The 19,017-nt window shown below is 32.0% G+C and overlaps 1 protein-coding gene and 1 long non-coding RNA gene across 2 annotated transcripts in view; both read left to right on the plus strand.

Moving 5' to 3' along the window:
- Nucleotides 1-19,017, plus strand: part of LOC131016821 (putative late blight resistance protein homolog R1C-3) — a 629,159-nt gene that overhangs the window by 508,461 nt on the left and 101,681 nt on the right. The gene's annotated exons all lie outside the window — the stretch shown is intronic.
- Nucleotides 310-3,714, plus strand: LOC131017087 (uncharacterized). The gene is made up of 2 exons (XR_009099405.1): nucleotides 310-2,947; nucleotides 3,453-3,714. It is a non-coding gene; the product is annotated as an uncharacterized LOC131017087 (long non-coding RNA).

Here is a 19,017-nt window from a genome sequence, read left to right on the forward strand (position 1 = left end):
TTATTAATTATTATTATATTGTTGCACTAATAAGCTCATGAAAATATAAGATTTGTTGGGTTCGAAAAGTGTAGTGACCCGCTCTTTTATATATTTTAAATCTAGTAATGAGTGTTTATTTTTGTTCATCAGTGAATGAAAACGGTTTTTATCCTAATATGAATTCAGCTTATGATCCTGAATTTATATTGTTAAAGCAGTTAATGATATTATTTCAGAGTTATAACTGACTTAGCAAAGTCACGTTATTTATTTAAGCAAGATGAAATTAGATTTTATCTTTATTCAAGTTGTGATTTATTTCTGACTCGTGAGTTAATTAAATCTGCGGATTTAATTTAAATATTAGAACAACAAACGAATTAAATCTACGGATTTAATTTAGATTCATTTTATAATTTATCGATTTAAGCGAGAAATCACATGTCGAAATACGAGATTTATTTAAATAAACAGTATCAAGCATATACGAGCACACGATCCATCTTACAGTTACAGAATCACCGAGACAGAGAAAATACATCAATAATTCTCCTCTACATTTTTTTTTCCTTTCTTTTTCTTCTCTTTTTCTTTCCATTAATTTTGTTCCCCACTCCATTTTACCACTAAATCTACTTTTTGACTTTCACCACCATTTTCCCCACCACTTTCACCACCAACTCAATTATGCAACAACACATATTGTTCCAGCCATCAAGTCTTTTCTTCCCTCACCATAACGTGTAGAAGAAGTTGAGAAAGGGAGAGAGAGTTTCCTCCAACTCCAAATTGTAACTTGAAGAGGTATATACTAAGCTTCTTTATTTTGAATTCAGTTGCATATCATCCAAACGGTTCCCAAAAATTCTCAAATTAATTGTGTATCATCTTTCATACATTTTCTATATTTTGGTAAAATTTCAGAATATTTAGAGCTCGCATGATTTATTTATGAATTTGTAAACATCACTGCCCATCTGGAATACATTTTTGGTAAACAATCTTTGGGAGATCATAAGTAAAGTTTCAATCGGTGAAAACCTTTGAAACTTGAATATGTCACTCTAGACTCCCGTATCTTTCTTTTGACATCGGCCTCACCATTTTTGAGTAAGGGAAACAACCGGTATAAATTCTTGAAATCTAGTTCTTATTCCATGTACCATCCAGTAGATTTTACAAACCTACGACTTTGAGGTGGAAAAGGCCGACTTAAATATTTGATTCTCAAGCCTATCTTTCTACTGAATATTCACTGACATGTTGGGAACTTACTTGTTCAGTTTTAGAATTTTTGGTGAAGCTTAAAGTGGTTTTTCCGATTTATGTTCTGAATCTGCCAAACTTGAACTCTTTTTGTGCACTGAACTTTAGATAGTCATATCTTCTAAACCATGAAGGTTCTTAGAGTAAATCCAACTGGAGAGTGTTATGATCTCTCCCTAGTTTCCAGATTGACCTTTGGGGTTCCCAGTGGAGTTTTGTAAAGGGAGATATGAATTTTTAAAGAAAGCCCACTGACTTGGTTGTAATCTGGAAATATGAAATTTACAGATTTTTGCTTGTTAAATACCCATCTTTGAGAGGGCATATCTTGCTCGTTTGAATTGTTTTTCATTCGATTCAAATTGGAGAATGATCCTTGAAATGTCTAGTTTCCAGAATGTCTTTTGGAGCCTCATTTGGAGATCCGAGGTAGATTTGGTGTCTGTTGTAAAACAACCCCTTAAGAGCTCAAGTTGTTGAATTATTTTCTATGTATCAAAGTTTATTTTAAAGGATGTTTCGTGAAAGATTTAGTATATGTGCGTAACAAGTTTGGGACTATTTATTTTAAATGAGGTCCGTTCTTTATTTAAATTAGGATGGACTTTTAATGAATATTTTTGGGATTAAACTATTATTTCTTGATTTATATAAATTATTTTTAAGGACTTATAAATATGAATTTCGTAGGCCTACTGACCTACTGTGATCGACGGTTTGTCGATGTCTAACAGCTTTGAAAATTTTATAGCAAGTCCCTACATGAGTCTTGAGTACCCTGGTAAAATTTCAAGCCATTCCAACTTCGTATGATACTTCTTTAAAATGCAAAACCTAAACTGCACATTACTACTGAGAATTTCAGAGAACAGAGAAAAGAGTCATTTATTTCAGTCGCTTCCTGGGTGATCTAGCTTTCCAAATTTTTATGGTATTAACCTTATTGTGTTATTTAGATATCCACCAAAGTTGAGCCCAGTTTGACAACGTTTACTATTTTTCAAAAATACAAGTTTTCGATTGTTCAAAACTGCCGAACATGGTAGATCGTGGTAAAAACGTCATATCTCTCAAACCACTTGGAGTTTTCGACTCTATTTTTTTTTATATGAAACTAGACTCGAAGATCTTTCTTTCGGTATGAGTCTCGAGTCCAGGAGATGTCGGAGTCAGAACAGATTAAATTTTGAAGTTGAGTCAGTGTAAAAGCAGAGCATGTTTTGATGATGTTTGATTGTGATTCTTATGTGCCTTATGTTGAGCCTTTTTATTTTATTTTATTTTTTTTAATTTTATAACATTACTTGTTCTTATTTATTAAGCCCGATTAATTATGAGATTATAAAGCGAATAAGTTGAAGTATTTATTTTCTATTGACTACGAGGAACGGGGTTTATTTAATTGAGGGATTAGAACACCCGATGAGAACGGATTGATTATGATAATCTATCCGACCTCATGTGACGAGCCTTATTTAAATTATTTTATTTCGACAATTAGGATTTATAATAGAATTTCCCAGATTATTATCTCAGAATAATAATTATCGGAATATGAGTCATGCATAGTTAAATTACGCATTCTCATTAATTGAGGATTTTATTCGAGCAGTATCTTATTTATATTCTCGTAATAAAGGTCAAACACGAGATTAATAATCAGTCAAGGAGCTACTGTACCACAGAAAATTTCTATCAGGTGGGCATTACTTTCATATATATCAAATGAGTTTAAATGTTACGTTCAAGCAAGTTATTTCATGACTAAATTAATTGAAGTTATTTCAAATATTGTCTTGCCATAAAATGTTTAAATTTCAGTATGATATCTATCTGATGTGACTTTAATCATGTAATCGAATTCGGGTCTTGAGCAGTTGATAGCTATCCTGTCAGGGCTAGTGTACACCAGTGACCGTGAGTCATCTAGCGGGTTGGCCGGTCAAGTGACCGTGAGAGGTGGCCACCTCTCCGGCACAAAGGTCCAGATATGATAGATTACAAGAGAACTTAGTCTGCAGACGAACTTTAAGAATCACAAATGAATTTAGTAAGCTTGGGCCTTTTAGCGAAAAACTCCCTTGCTGTACTGTTTATGATGGCATGACAATTTACAGTTTTGAAGCATGTATTTTTATAATTAGGCATACGTGTCCACTGAGTACTTTTGTACTCAAGCCCTGCATATATTTCTAAATGTGCAGGTTGAGCAGCTGCCGATGGTGATGAAGTGACGAGCGGGATTCTTTTGTCTTATTATGTATTAATGAACTCTAGGGTTACATGTCTTCATACATGTAATCAGAACCTTATTCCGCTGCGTACTCAGAAGTTTTATGTTATTTTGGATAAGTCGGAGTTATCCGAACTTGTTAGTTATTTGAGTCTATACGACAAAAACTCTGTTATATTATAGATATCCATGTTGTTAACAATGATGAAATACGATCCTTTCTTGTTTGATTATTCCCCTTTCTACCCCGCTTCTAATCTCCCTCCATTAGCCACGATTTCCCGGCTTAATTATCCTTAATTAGGACCGATCGTGACAAAAAGAGACGAGTAGTAATAATATGAAAATATTATCTCTCTTACATGTCAATCTAAAACTTCACAATTTAAATTTTTCTCAAATCTCCTTCATCTGTAATTATTCTTCATTTATATTTTATTTCTAGCGGCCACCGTGTCATTTCCGAGCCACCGTGTCATTTCTGGCCGCCTCCATGTGAATTTCCAATTCCACATAGATAAAAACCGATCAACGTACAAATTTGAGATGAAAATGAAATGTTATGGATTGTGCGGTCGATTTTCAGAAATATAGATATGAATCAGTTTATAAATCAGCCCATGTATCAGTTTACATTTAAATATGGGTGATCCTATTCATAGCCCTTATTTTACTCTTTATAGCCTCATATCTGAAATAATAATTAAAAATAATTAAAAAATTATTATTTTATCTAATATTTCATAGCCTCTAAATTTAATTAAAGTTATAATAAATTAACAATTTCATTTACGTAAATTTAAAAAAATAAACACAGCAAATAATTGTATAGCCCCAACCCACCCAAACCACATAACAAAAATTGAGTTTATCTTTTGATTTCTTTATTACGAGCAAGCAGTAATCATAAATAAAACATATGAATTACAAACAAAATTTTGAACACGTAAAAAAAATTGAAATATCAAAATGTTTTGGAATAATTAATTAGGCACTTCTGTTTTTTCCATAAAAACAAAGATCGATGAGAGTTTGCCCTTATTTTTATATTGGGACGTCCCACAAGAATGTGTAGTTGCTATTTTTGGACACTACCCCATCACTAACTTCTTATTTTTTATTCTTATTTTATAATAATGTAAATCATTTTTTCAACTCCCAATACACTTATTTAACATTTTATTAAAACCCGTGCCACCAAAAGTAATGTATACTCTTGTGGGACGGAGGCGGTATTTTATTTCTGAAATATGTCAATTAAAGTTTGAAGATCCATCAAGTCAAGCGCCTCGTGAATATGTAATTCATCGTCAAAGATGCATAAAAATTGATTAATTTTTAAATTTTTTATGTAGTGGATATATTTTTTTTTTTTTTTTGTTATAAGAGAATGGATAGTTTCATGAATTGACTCTTAATTATAACTAAAGTGTTAGTTATTATTAATATTAATTAAAATATGTTATTTTATTCACAATAACATAATATTCATTAATATTTTCTCATAACAATAATTAGTTAGAGACTCAATCCAATTATCACTAATTCCAGTATAAAAACATAAATTTTGTATTTTCAAACAAAATATAAAATTAGCCCAACCCAAATGTAAATGACCCTCGCTTCCATATTGGGCTTGTGAGTTACTCATGCTGGGCCTTGGTTAACAAAATAAAACGAAGTGTATCCAAAAGGTACTCCCTTCGTCCCACGAATCTTGAGTCACTTTCCTTTTTCGGTACCCAATCTCAGCTGAGGGACACCATAAGGTAATTGAAGGCTTTGTGGCGCCCACGAATCTATAGAGAATTTTAGTTTGCTTAAGATTCTTCATGTTCTACGTAGAAATGATTACTGGGAATGGGAGCCAAGTCAAGTGTTTGATCTGATTCATCTAACTTACCTTGCTGCCAATATTCCCACTAGTATAGTTCCTCCAGTCATATCAAAGCTTCATAATCTTCAGACTTTAATTATTTATAGACACTAGAAGAAAACACGCGTTTAACGACCGAAAATTTCGGTCGTTAATTTTGCGGCCTTAACGACCGATTTACGACCGTTTAACGACCGATTTTATTTTTTATTTATTTTTTACGATCGAAAATTCGGTCGTTAATTATTTTTTTAATATTTTAATATTTAATTAAAGTTAACGACCGAATTTTCGGCCGTAAAAATTATTTTTTTATATTTTAATTATTTTTTTAATTTTAACGACCGAAAATTCGGTCGTTAATATATATTTTTTTATTTTTTTTATTAAAAAATATTTTTTTAAAAAAAATTAATTTTTTTTTAAAAAATTAATTTTTTTTAACGACCGAATTATTCGGTCGTTAATATTATTTTTTAATTTTTTTAAATTTTTTTAATTTTTTTATGTTTTTAATATTTTTTAAATAAAAAAATATTTTTTTTAATTATTTTTTTTAAACACCGAATTTTTCGGTCGTTAAAATTATTTTTATTTATTTTTTATTTTTTTTATTTTAATTTATTTATTTATTTATTTATTTATTTTATTTATTAACGACCGAATAATCGGTCGTTAATTTTATTTTTTCAATTTTAAAAGTTTTAAATTTCGTTTTTATTTTTATTTATTTTTATTTTTTGATTATATATAAATATTTAATTATTTTTTATTAATTTTCTATTTAATTATTATTTTCAAATTATAGAGAATATTTTGAAAATGATTGTTATTTTCATAATATTATTCTATAAAAATAGATAATACTGATTATTAATAAAAATGTGATATTATTTGCAAATAATAATAAATTATTAGATTTATTATAATAAATTATTAGACTTATTAGATTTTCTAAATTATTAGATTCATTATTTTCAAAATATTAATAATTTTATTATTTTATAATAATAAAATTATTTTTCAAATATTAATTTTATTAATATTGATTATTTGATTTAATATTTATTTGTTGTATATTTAATTGTTATTTTTCATACTCATATTTTCTTTTCTTTTTTTAATTGAGATAATATTAATTTTTTATTATTTTAAATTCGATCGTATATTTATCGTCAATGTTTCGCCGACACCACAAATCTTAGTTATTATCTCGACATATTATAAGGTTATGAATGATTAATGATATTTTATATTGAATTAGAGTTTAAATGAATTAATAGGTACTATATATATATATATATATATATATATATATATATATATATATATCAATAATACGAGTGTTCTCTATTGGTGACTACTCGAAAGGAACTTCAAGGTTAAGCGTGCTTGACTTAGAGCACAAGTAAGATGGATGACCTACTGTGAAGTTCGTCAAATGGTATGCAATTAAGGTCAAAATACATTAGAATTACACTAAAAATACTTGTGGGATACAAAGATATATATTAAAGAAAATATATATATATATATATATATATATATTTTTATTAATTTTTAACGACCGAAAATTCGGTCGTTAAAAATAAAATTTCGGTCGTTATTTAAAAAAAAAAATTATTTATATTTTTTATTTTTATTTTCGCTTTTTAACGACCGAAATTTCGGTCGTTAAAAATAAAAAATCGGTCGTTAAATTTAACGACCGAAAAAACGGTCGTTAAAACTCGGGCGACGATGCAAACAACGACCGAAAAAATGGTCGTTAAATCGGTCGTTAAAAATATTAACGACCGATTTTTGGGTTTTAACGACCGAAATTTCGGTCGTTAGAGCCGCATTTTCTTGTAGTGAGATCTGAGGTTCGTTTACCGGTGGAGATTTGGAGGCTGAGCCAATTGAGACATCTTATTGTCTTTTCATTTTCATCCTTTACCCCATCCTGAAGAAGCATCTATTCCTCTAACAAACTTACAAACATTTTCGTTGGCAACGGACTTTGTATGTATTGAAATGATTCCAAACATTAAAAAGTTGGGAATATGCTACTCTAAAGAGAAGTTTGGTGAATCCTATCGTCTTGGTGATCTTTTACGACTTGAGCAATTGAAACTGGAGAGACATAATTCGTTTTGCGGGAGTTTGAATCCTGTTTTTCCTCTATCATTGAAGAAGTTAACACTAAGTGGCTGGAAGGTTCCTTGGAGAGATATGAAGATTGTTGGTTCGTTGCTTAATCTTCAAGAGTTGAAACTAATAATTACAATTATAATTATTATTAACATTCCTTTTTGTTGTTTGTAACCATTTGTCTTGTGATGTTTGGTTCGATCTGCATGTTGTTTGTTTGTAATATGAGCTGCTTCTTTTTTTATTTTTTATTATTATTTCTGGTGTTGCTTTCTTGGTATATAAGTGTTTCTGTTTTATTTGCCACTAAATTGTGTTAGTGAACTCTATGTTAAGATTTAGGGGGTTTTAGCTTTCTACCAGTTGATCTTTCTTGAACTTCATCGTTCTGATTATGTCGTGTGTCTTCAGCATCGGGCATATATTCGTCATCCATGTCAGCCAAGTCATCGTCATCAACATTTAGAAACTCTAAAAAGTAGTACAATATATAGTTTGATTGGGTAAACCAATCTACTAAGTTGAACACTTACATGCAACAACCACCTAATTATCCATTTAACCATCTCTGAAAGCATCACATGGAAAGAGCCTAAGGCAATCTAAGGACCCTTTTGAGTTTGTCACTTTTTAGATTGCAATTCTTGGAGCCCATCTCTGTTTTGTTGGGCATTGCTTTAATCATGGCTAAAGATTCGATTTTTGGGATTTTGAAGTCCTTGATTTGCTGTCTTCTTGAAGACATTGAAATCTACTTGAGTTTTGCTGTGATGAGAGAAAACGTTCACTATCTTGATATTTTTTTGCTGTTAAGATGGCTGGATTATGCGACAGCTTTATAAATTCGAGTAGTTACCGTGCGAAAGATTTAAAAAAATACCATTTTTTCTTGCTAATATGAATATATTTGTGGGATGAATATGTTAGGCATGGAAAATTGTGTTCCTTGGTGCATGTGAAAGGAATTTTGATCGTATATTTGTTAATCCAGAAAGAAGAAAGAAGTTCAATTGAATTTTGACAAGGAGAATCTTGAAATAAGAAAATGGTGTCCAAGGGGAATTTTTTTTTTTTTCTCACGAGTATTATAGATTCTGCTCCGAACATAGAAATGGTTATAGAATTTGAAACACTGGGCCTTTTATGGGTTGAGGGAAATAATGAAAATATCCCATTGGAGCGCGATATTACAGTTCATGCTCATTCCGGTGATAGACATAGAATAAAGCATTATTATGTATGTTATGATCTATTGCAATATATATCCACTTCTTTTTCTAATGGGCGAAACAGGTTGGCATCAAAACATTAAAAAGAATGATCCAACGTCTTCAGTTCGTAACACAAATTTTGTTGTACTTCTATATTATTAGCAAGAACCATAACTGCAGACGATATTATCTCCAATGAAGAACAAGGTATGTCTATTAACTTTTTATAAATTAATTGATTGATGATAAAATTAGTTAAGTAGTTATCATATTTTATATTTTTATAATGTTTATAAATTGATTTTAATAATTTGATAAATTATAGTATTAAACTTTTAGATTTAAGCGTGTGTAAAATATCACGCATCCCAAAATCTGCATAAGCTTTTATTGTGGAATCATGTTTCAAAAACTATGCTAACTGAATATTTTTCTATGTGTGCTACAAGTGAAAATGCAAGGCAATATCTCTACAGAGAATTTCCAGAGCACTATGTATGGAGTAAGAAGGACAAAATTTGGATAGAAAGGTAGAAAATTGGCATTATTAGACGTATAAATGCAGTAAGTCCGATTGAAGGAAAAAGATACTATGAAAAATTGTTGTTGAATCATGTTAGGGGACCAATCTCTTTCCAACATTTATTGACGGCGGTTAATGGTATAGAATGCTCAACATTCAAAGAAGCGGCACAAAAAAAAGGTTTATTAGAAGCTGATCAAAGTATTTTCGATTGCATTAATGAGGCAATAACATTTCAAATGCCAAATGAATTACGCAGGTTATTTGCAATAATCTTGGTACATTGTGCTCCGACAGATGTAAGAATTCTATGGGATACTTACTTTGATGCAATGTCTGTAGATTTTTAAAGGGATGCCAATACTTCAATTCGACAACGTGTTTCTAAGACATTGTTGAGCTTAAGAGTTTTGTTAGAGAGCATGAGAAAATATATACACTACAAGAAAATGCGGCTCTAACGACCGAAATTTCGGTCGTTAAAACCCAAAAATCGGTCGTTAATGTTTTTAACGACCGATTTAACGACCATTTTTTTCGGTCGTTGTTTGCATCGTCGCCCGAGTTTTAACGACCGTTTTTTCGGTCGTTAAATTTAACGACCGATTTTTTATTTTTAACGACCAAAATTTCGGTCGTTAAAAAGCGAAAAATAAAAATAAAAAATATAAATAAATTTTTTTTTTATTTTTTTTTAAATAACGACCGAAATTTTATTTTTAACGACCGAAAATTCGGTCGTTAAAAATTAATAAAAAAATATTTTTTTTTCGAAAAAAATATATATATATTTTTTAATATCTTTGTATCCCACAAGTATTTTTAGTGTATTTCTAATGTATTTTGACCTTAATTGCATACAATTTGACGAACTTCCCAGTAGGTCACCCATCTTACTTGTGCTCTAAGTCAAGCACGCTTAACCTTGAAGTTCCTTTCGAGTAGTCACCAATAGAGAACACTCGTATTATTGATATATATAGTACCTATTAATTCATTTAAACTCTAATTCAATATAAAATATCATTAATCATTCATAACCTTATAATATATCGAGATAATAACTAAGATTTGTGGTGTCGGCGAAACATTGACGATAAATATACGATCGAATTTAAAATAATAAAAAATTAATATTATCGTAATTAAAAAAAGAAAAGAAAATATGAGTATGAAAAATAACAATCAAATATACAACAAAATAAATATTAAATCAAATAATCAATATTAATAAAATTAATATTTGAAAAATAATTTTATTATTTTAAAATAATAAAATTATTAATATTTTGAAAATAATGAATCTAATAATTTAGAAAATCTAATAAGTCAAATAATTTATTATAATAAGTCTAATAATTTATTATAATAAATCTAATAATTTATTATTATTTGCAAATAATATCACATTTTTATTAATAATCAATATTATCTATTTTTATAGAATAATATTATGAAAATAACAATCATTTTCAAAATATTCTCTATAATTTGAAAATAATAATTAAATAGAAAATTAATAAAAAATAATTAAATATTTATATATATATTTATATATAATCAAAAAATAAAAATAAATAAAAATAAAAACAAAATTTAAAATTTTTAAAATTGAAAAAATAAAATTATAGACCGATTATTCGGTCGTTAATAAATAAAATAAATAAATTAAAATAAATAAAAATAATTTTAACGACCGAAAAATTCGGTCTTTAAAAAAAAATAATTAAAAAAAATATTTTTTTATTTAAAAAAATAAAAAAATAAATAAAAAAATAATTTAAAAATAATATTAACGACCGAATAATTCGGTCGTTAAAAAAAATAATTTTTTTTAAAAAATTATTTTTTTTAAAAAAAAATAATTTTTTAATAAAAAAAATAAAAATATATATATTAACGACCGAATTTTCGGTCGTTAAAATTAACGACCGAAAATTCGGTCGTTAAGAAAAATTAAATATTAAAATTTTTTAAAAATAATTAACGACCGAATTTTCGGTCGTTAAAAAATAAAAATAAATAAAAAATAAAATCGGTCGTTAAACGGTCGTAAATCGGTCGTTAAGGCCGCATTATTGACGACCGAAATTTTCGGTCGTTAATTTCGGTCGTTAAACGCGTGTTTTCTTGTAGTGATAAATTCATATGATCTTCCCACAATTTCTTTTTTTTTTTTTTTTGAGGGAATCTGTCACGACCGGGCTTAACTAAGGATAGTTAATCCGGGGAATCATGACCAATGGAGGGAATTAAGAAGCGGGAATAAGAAAGGGATTAATTTGTAGAAGCGGATCGAAAGTTTACACTGAACCGAAAGAAAATTTTAATGTATAAAGAAGTCACTCTTTATAAACTTGAAAGGATTTCACAAGCCAAAGATGTAATTTACATAAGAGAATCACAATAGAGAAGACCTATTGTGATCTTTACAAAAAAAAAAAAAAGTGTTCGTAGCGGAAGACTGACTGGAGAGGCATGTTGAAGACATGCATCTCGAAATATACATTCAAACAAAACAAAAGACCGCTCGACACCATCTCATCATCGTCTATGCTCAACCTGCACGTTTATAAATACATACAGGGCTGAGTATAAAATACTCAGTGGACACAAGCCAAAGATATGTACATGCATACTAAAGTTGTAAATTATCATGCCTTTTCTCATGGCGTACAGAGGTTTTAGTAAAAAGTCTGCACCCACTAGTCATTTACTTGTACTAAAGCTCGTCTGATCAGACTATGTTCTTTTGTACTCTACCATATCTACAATAATAACTGTGTGCCGAGAAGGTGGCCACCTTCTACGGTCACTGACCGGCCGATATGCTAAACCGGCTCACGATCCTAGACCGGCCGATACGCTAAACCGGCTCACGGTCCTAGACTGGCCGATATGCTAAACCGGCTCACAGTCTTAGGCCGGCCGATATGCTTGATCGGCTCACGGTCCCTTGTGTACACTAATCATGTCTAACATTTGGATAGAACATGATCCGAATTCGATTAACTGCTGGTGCCAGATAGGTATCATACATAAATCTTAAAATTGATAGGCAATGATAATAGGTCGCAAGATTTTATTCAACTGCAGCATAATCTAAACTTTGATTTTTATATAAGAAAGCCCACCTGATCGTGGTCTGATGATTCAGGTGATTCTGAACTATGGATTCACCTTCTTTTGTATATGACCTTCAATATAGATTAACTAACTAAATAAATAACGAGAAAAAATAATATGGATCTAACTTAAAGAACACTTATGTTGGTTTTAAGGTGATATTTATATGGGTTAATTGCAGGAAAAACCATATACTTTTTCGAAATTTGGTTTTTTCCCATGACAAAAAAAACCTGAACAGAAATCCATGAATTGAACAATTTATTGCATTTTTCCCCCGCGTCTATTTTCCGGCGATCTCCGATGGAGGTCCGATCCAACGTGGCTGCCACCTAACCATAATTTTCCACCTCACCCTAACACCTAATTTTCCACCTCACCTCAACCCAAAACCCTCACAGCAGCCCTAAGCATAAAAAATTCTCCATCTTCTTGCCACGGCCTCGGCGAACTTGAGGATGTGCTTGGTGATCCCGCAGGTGAGGCCGCGGAAGAGGGTCTCCAGAATGGTGGGGTGGCCGGGAAGACGGAATCCAAGAGATTCCGCTCGGCCGGAAACTGGTCCTTGGCGAAGGTGGTGAATTCGGATGAGATCGGAGGTGATGTCGGCGTCGTCGGCGGTGTATTCCTCCAGCAGCACCTTCAATTCCCCCTCCAAATACGACATGGCGCGTTGCACCACGCTGCAGGCGCGGTTGATCGTGTAGGCGTACTTGTAATCGGATGCCAAATTGGCCAGCGAATTCGACAGCGACGTCACGCGATCCACGGCGTTCAGGAACCACGCCGCGTCTTCCTCTCTCAGGCGCCTCCATTTCACGTGGCTCTCCATCGAATCGTAGCCGTCCATTTTCTCCTCCACGAGCATCAGGAATTTCTCCATGACGATGGGCGCGGCGTCGCCGCCCGACTCCAGCGACGAGATGTAGCGGTCGATTTCATTGGAGATTGTGGGGAGATCGGGCGTTTCTGGGGGTGGCTCCTCTTCTTTGTCGTCCATGGGCGTTGAAGATTTTCTAATTCAACTGTCAAAAAATCATGAAACGACGTCGTTTAATTGCCGGCGATGACACGCTGGAATTCCGATTGCCACCTCGGATTCAATTTCGCCGGAAAATAGACGCGGGGGAAAAATGCAATAAATTGTTCAATTCATGGATTTCTGTTCAGGTTTTTTTTGTCATGGGAAAAAACCAAATTTCCAAAAAGTATATGGTTTTTCCGGCAATTAACCCTATTTATATTGGAAATCTTGGAATGGAGACTAGTTGTTTGACAAACTTATCAACAAACCAACTTAGACTGAAACTGCAATAACTATAACTCTGGCGTTAATCAATTCTACTCACATTAATTTAAAAATAAATACTAACGTAGAATTATTATAAATTCCCTCTTTCTTTTTAAAGAGCTTGATTCTAAGATGATCTAATATAGGTTTAACTACTAACTAAAATAATTCTGTATTTAATGCTTTAATTAACTACTTCGAAGTATAAATAAATAGTTAATCTTATTTACATAAATTATTGGGCTCAAATAATAATAATGCAGTTCGTTTGAATAAATCAAAGGTCCAATTAAACAAAGGGTAATTTTAAACACAGCCCCCAATTTTCTCACTGTAACCCTTAATTTGAAAAAATAATAAAAATAATTATAATTTTACAATTATATCCTTATAGCTCCCATTTAAAATTTATGATTTATTAAGGTTTACAAAAATTGGATTAGCTTCAATTTAAATCTCTCCACGACACAAGAACAAGGAATTGCACATGTGCCCCAAAATTCAACCTACTCGAACTAGGCAAAGAACAAATTTGGGCAGGAATCAATGTTTAGACACCACCAGCAGCACAATCTATGAATGCGTGAATAGCTTCGCTAGCAAGTACCAAAAGATGACCTCAAACAACATGTTGGTTATCCTTGACATCATCTAATGATACGCAGCGGAAATAACAGTCAAGGAAAAGATCTAGATTTACAATTGATTCATGTGTAGAGATTACAAACGTACACAACAATAAAATTAACTTACTTGTTGTGTAGTAAACGTGCGTCTCGATCCTTGCCGTGAATCCACTACTAAGGTATCCACGTGCATGTCGATCCGATGCAGGAACAATTCCCAGTGCATGTTTCAATCTTCGACAGCTAGGAAATCTCCGATTGAAACCATAGTACTCTCTAGGTGTTTTCTCTTCTAATGTTTTCGTATATTTTCATATATCGATTCGTAAGACCAAGCTCCCTTATTTATAAGCGAAGAAGACAATTCTAAATTGTCTTGTCTTCCTTAGTCAACAATTACGACTAAGGAATTCACACTTGAGTCAACAATTACGACTAAAAAATTCACACTTGAACTGTCTTACTTAGTATTAGAATATATCAAATATATCCTAATCTAGTCCATAATATCTTTCAATCTCCCACTTGGACTAGCATTAGATTAAACACCAAGCACTAACTTTGCACTCTTAAGCGAATCAACAATACACATAAAGTGTGACCCTTTAGGCCTCCATTATCGACGATAATCAAATTAAAGTCTACACAAAACTCCTAGACTGCGTTGTGTAGCGAACTCGATATATGAAGAACGTTTACGTGGATTCTGTAAACAAACCTTTATGCGAAGATATAGTAACATCCTTTCATTCACGAACCACTCGATAGAGCCTAGAATTTGCCATTGTGTCTTTCTAATAGCTCTATCAATTTATCTCATCTTTATTAAATGACCTCCATCGATCATGTTCAACTTTTAAAGTTCAAACATATCAATTGCACTGGCCAGTGACTTAACGGTCAAGTAATATAGAGAAACTGAGTGTTCTTCTCGAAATGTAAATCGAGGAATGAATCCTATCTTGGCACAACTACCACCTTCCCTTATATCCCGATATACCCAACACAAGCCGTATCTACCCCTTTGGTTGGAGTGCAAGCATTGTACTTGGTCAAAGTATACCATTCAATAAGTAAGATAAGCATTGCCCTCAAGTCAAAGGACTGTCACAAACTCCACACACCAATAATCATAGACACCAAAACAAATGATATATTAGTTGGGTATGCCAATACTCTCTAAAGTATCCATGCATCTATCACGAGTATCTAATATCTCATAGTCGTGGGAACAACTATATTCTCTAAGAATGTGATACAGATCGCATGCCAACTTATAACATATCATCAATATCTCAATCTTGATGATCCTCAGTTGGGGCTCTTTAAGAGTTATACTCTATTGCTAACCTCCCACTAAATTAGCAACAGTATTAACTCATGGGAACATTTAATTGAATGAAAACAAATAATCAAAGTAATCAATCAAATAAATGCATAATGCCATTAGTGACATCAAATGTCATAAATGTGATCAAGTAATAAGTCTCAACACAGATTATTTCTAGACATATTACTTTTACTCCCACTGACTAAAGCCAGTCTCGAAGATATCCAATTCCCAAACACTCAAAGTGCTTGTTATGATTCATAATGCATAACAACTGGTCAAAAGGATTAGCTATGTCCTCTTATGTGGGAACTTGATCTAACATAATCTTTTGTTTCTAATATCTCTTAAAATCTGTCAACGATGTTAAGCACACAGACTACACCTTGTGTAGTGAAAATCATGACATTCATGACCATCCTATTGCCCTAGCGTTAGGATCATTCTTTGTGCATTAAATCTCATTGTCATTAGAAGGACAATCCTTCCTTGACAAAAAGATGCCATATTCCATTGGTAGATGTCATTTCGGACTTCTTCATGGAATATCGCCTTAACATCTTGTCTATGTAAGTGGATTTTGATAGCCTAACAGTCTATTAGCTCAAACTCAATAGATCTGGATCCCAAGGATATAATAGGCTTTATTCAAATCCTTCACCATGAAGGAAATTTACAACTAGTCTTTCATGGATTGCATCATGAGTACAATAATTTTCATTTTCAATATGTCATACATATTTAATGATGAAAATTGTGTTCTCATTATTGTGTTTTCTATAAACACAAATATTTTCTTTGCTTTTGACCAAAATCAAACGATTTGATTTCTTTGTCAAAATATTTGTTCCATATTCTAGAAGTTTGTTTTAGTTCATAACAACAAGCAAAATCTCAATGGACTTGACTTTAGCAATTAGTGAAAAGATTTCATCATAATCAATGCTCTCACAGTGATTATATAACCTTTTGCCACTAACCTCGCCTTGCAGGTTTGCACATTGTCATTAGCATCAAATGGATATTACCCCAGATGATGACTCAGTTAAGGTCTAACCAATCCATTTTAGATTTTATGGCTTTTTGCCACTTCTAAGAATATATGACTATCATAGTTTCGCATAAGTTCTAAGTTCATCACCAATTCCAAATTCTTTATCATCTTGATCCTAGATCAATAGATACATTCTTTAGTTGGTTTACGTTCTTTAGAACTTATATGACGTTGCATTTGTGCAGGCTCTTCGTGATTCTGAACTTGAGGAAGTTGATCCGCTATATCATGATGAAGGATCTTCGACATCCAATGTCATATCTCCCCCCGTATTGAAGAATCTTGCATTTCTGCATAATCTTCAATACTGCTCTTATTGGATGTGTCTGACGCTCTAAGTAGTGCATCAGTACCAATAAGATCATGAACAGCTCCCACTAAATCCTTGTTTAGACCATCTAATAAGTTTTCTTCCTCCATGTTGACTTTGTGGCTCTAAAATCTTATCAAGATCTAAGTCATAACGATCTTGTTCTCTATAGACCAAGTCTTTTCAAGAAACATCGCAATCCTAAAACTGAGAACTTATATTTTCCAAGAAAATAGTAGTATTCTCGTGTTTTCTTCGGATATCCCACAAAGTAACATTTCTCACTTTTGATTCCAACTAATCAGCGAGCATTTTCTCTACATATGTAGTGTAACCCAAGGTTCACATATGTGTAAAACTATGCTTCTTTCAATACCACAATCATATGATATTTACTCAACTAATTCAAGTGGAACTTGGTTCAGAATATAAGCAATAATAAACAAGGCATGGTCCCAAAGATACACTGAAAGTTTTGAGAAGCTCATTATGGATCGAATCATATCTAATGATGTTCGATTTCTCCTTTCGGATACCCAACTCAAATAAGGTATCCCTAGAGGAGTCCATTGTGGATGGATTCCATATGACTTCAAGCAATCGACGAACACATGGCTTAAGTATTTCTTTCTCGATCTAATTTTAGAGATTAAATACTTCTCCAAGTTATTTCTCGACTCCTAACTTAAACTCCATAAATTTCTCAAAGTTTCTGATTTGTGTTTCATAAGATACACATTTCCATACCTTAAGAAATCGTCTGTGAAAGTTGTGAAGTACGAAAATCCACTTTGTGCTTAAGTTGGAAACAGTCCACATATCACTATGTGAATCAACTCAAGTACTTTAGCTTGTATTCTTTTCCTAGAAAGTGGCTCGTTGGTCATTTTAACCTTGAGATGTGATTTCACAAGCACTTTAAGACTTTACGTCAAAAAGTGTGAGATAGTCTAACTTTCTCGATCTTGTTAATCATTTCTCATTAAGTGACCAAGCCTACATGCCAAAGTTAAGTCGGACTATTCGCATTGCTTGTGATAGTTTATTTTACACATTGAGGATATTTTGTTCGCATTGAGCAAATATAAAGCATTCTCAAGTGAAATATTTTCATCTCCATTAAGCAAAGCAAAATGGAATGAAAAACTTCAATGTCTAACACGAGAATGGAAATTATATTCCTCGTAATTCCAAGAACAAAATAACAATCTAACATGTCCACAAACCCAAAGATAGATCAAATCCATAAGACCTTATGCATTTAGCAACAACTATTGCTCAAAACAAATGCGTAAGTCAAATTTCCTTGGTCCCACTCTCCTGTTTTAGTTAGACAACACACATTTTAACAAATGTGTGAATTATAACTCGTATCTAATACCCAGGAGCATGAGTTGTTAGTAGACATGTTCACCTCAATGATAAACATACCAAATCCTGCTATCAAAACATCCAATGTTTTGAACATCAAACATTATTCCTTCCAGTGTCCTTTTCTTGACAAAAAGGCATTTCATCTTTGGGTAACTTCTGCTTCTTTTGGTTTCCACCTTAGGATACAAAATTTAGTTCTTTGATCATTCTTTTACCTTTTCTTTCCTTTTGGGTTAGAATTGGCAGAAGCATTAATCATAAGAACTTATTTGTCCTTAGTGGAAGACGATTCAAAATCGTTCCTTAACATGTCATGAAACTCATGGCAGTGTCACTGTCCTATTGTTCATTTTGAATTCACTATGAAGTTCACAAATGAGACAGATCATTACTGCAAGATTAAGTTGATTGAGACAAATATCGAATAGTCTCGTCCCAATCGTGGCCATCCTCTCAATTAACTCAATCTTTTTCAAGACATTCATAGAGATTTTGTCTACTCCATGTAGATTGATCCTTAAGAGATCCACGAGTATCTTATACTTTATGGCCTTAGCTTCTAAAGCATTAACACTCTTCAGGTGTATCAACATCTCAATCGAAACATGTGATCATGTTGTTTATGCAGTTCCAAACCGATAGACACAATCATGACACATTTAGCAGAAGTTACATCATCCAT

The sequence above is a fragment of the Salvia miltiorrhiza genome, chromosome 3, assembly GCF_028751815.1.
Source record: "Salvia miltiorrhiza cultivar Shanhuang (shh) chromosome 3, IMPLAD_Smil_shh, whole genome shotgun sequence".
Lineage (NCBI taxonomy): Eukaryota > Viridiplantae > Streptophyta > Magnoliopsida > Lamiales > Lamiaceae > Salvia > Salvia miltiorrhiza.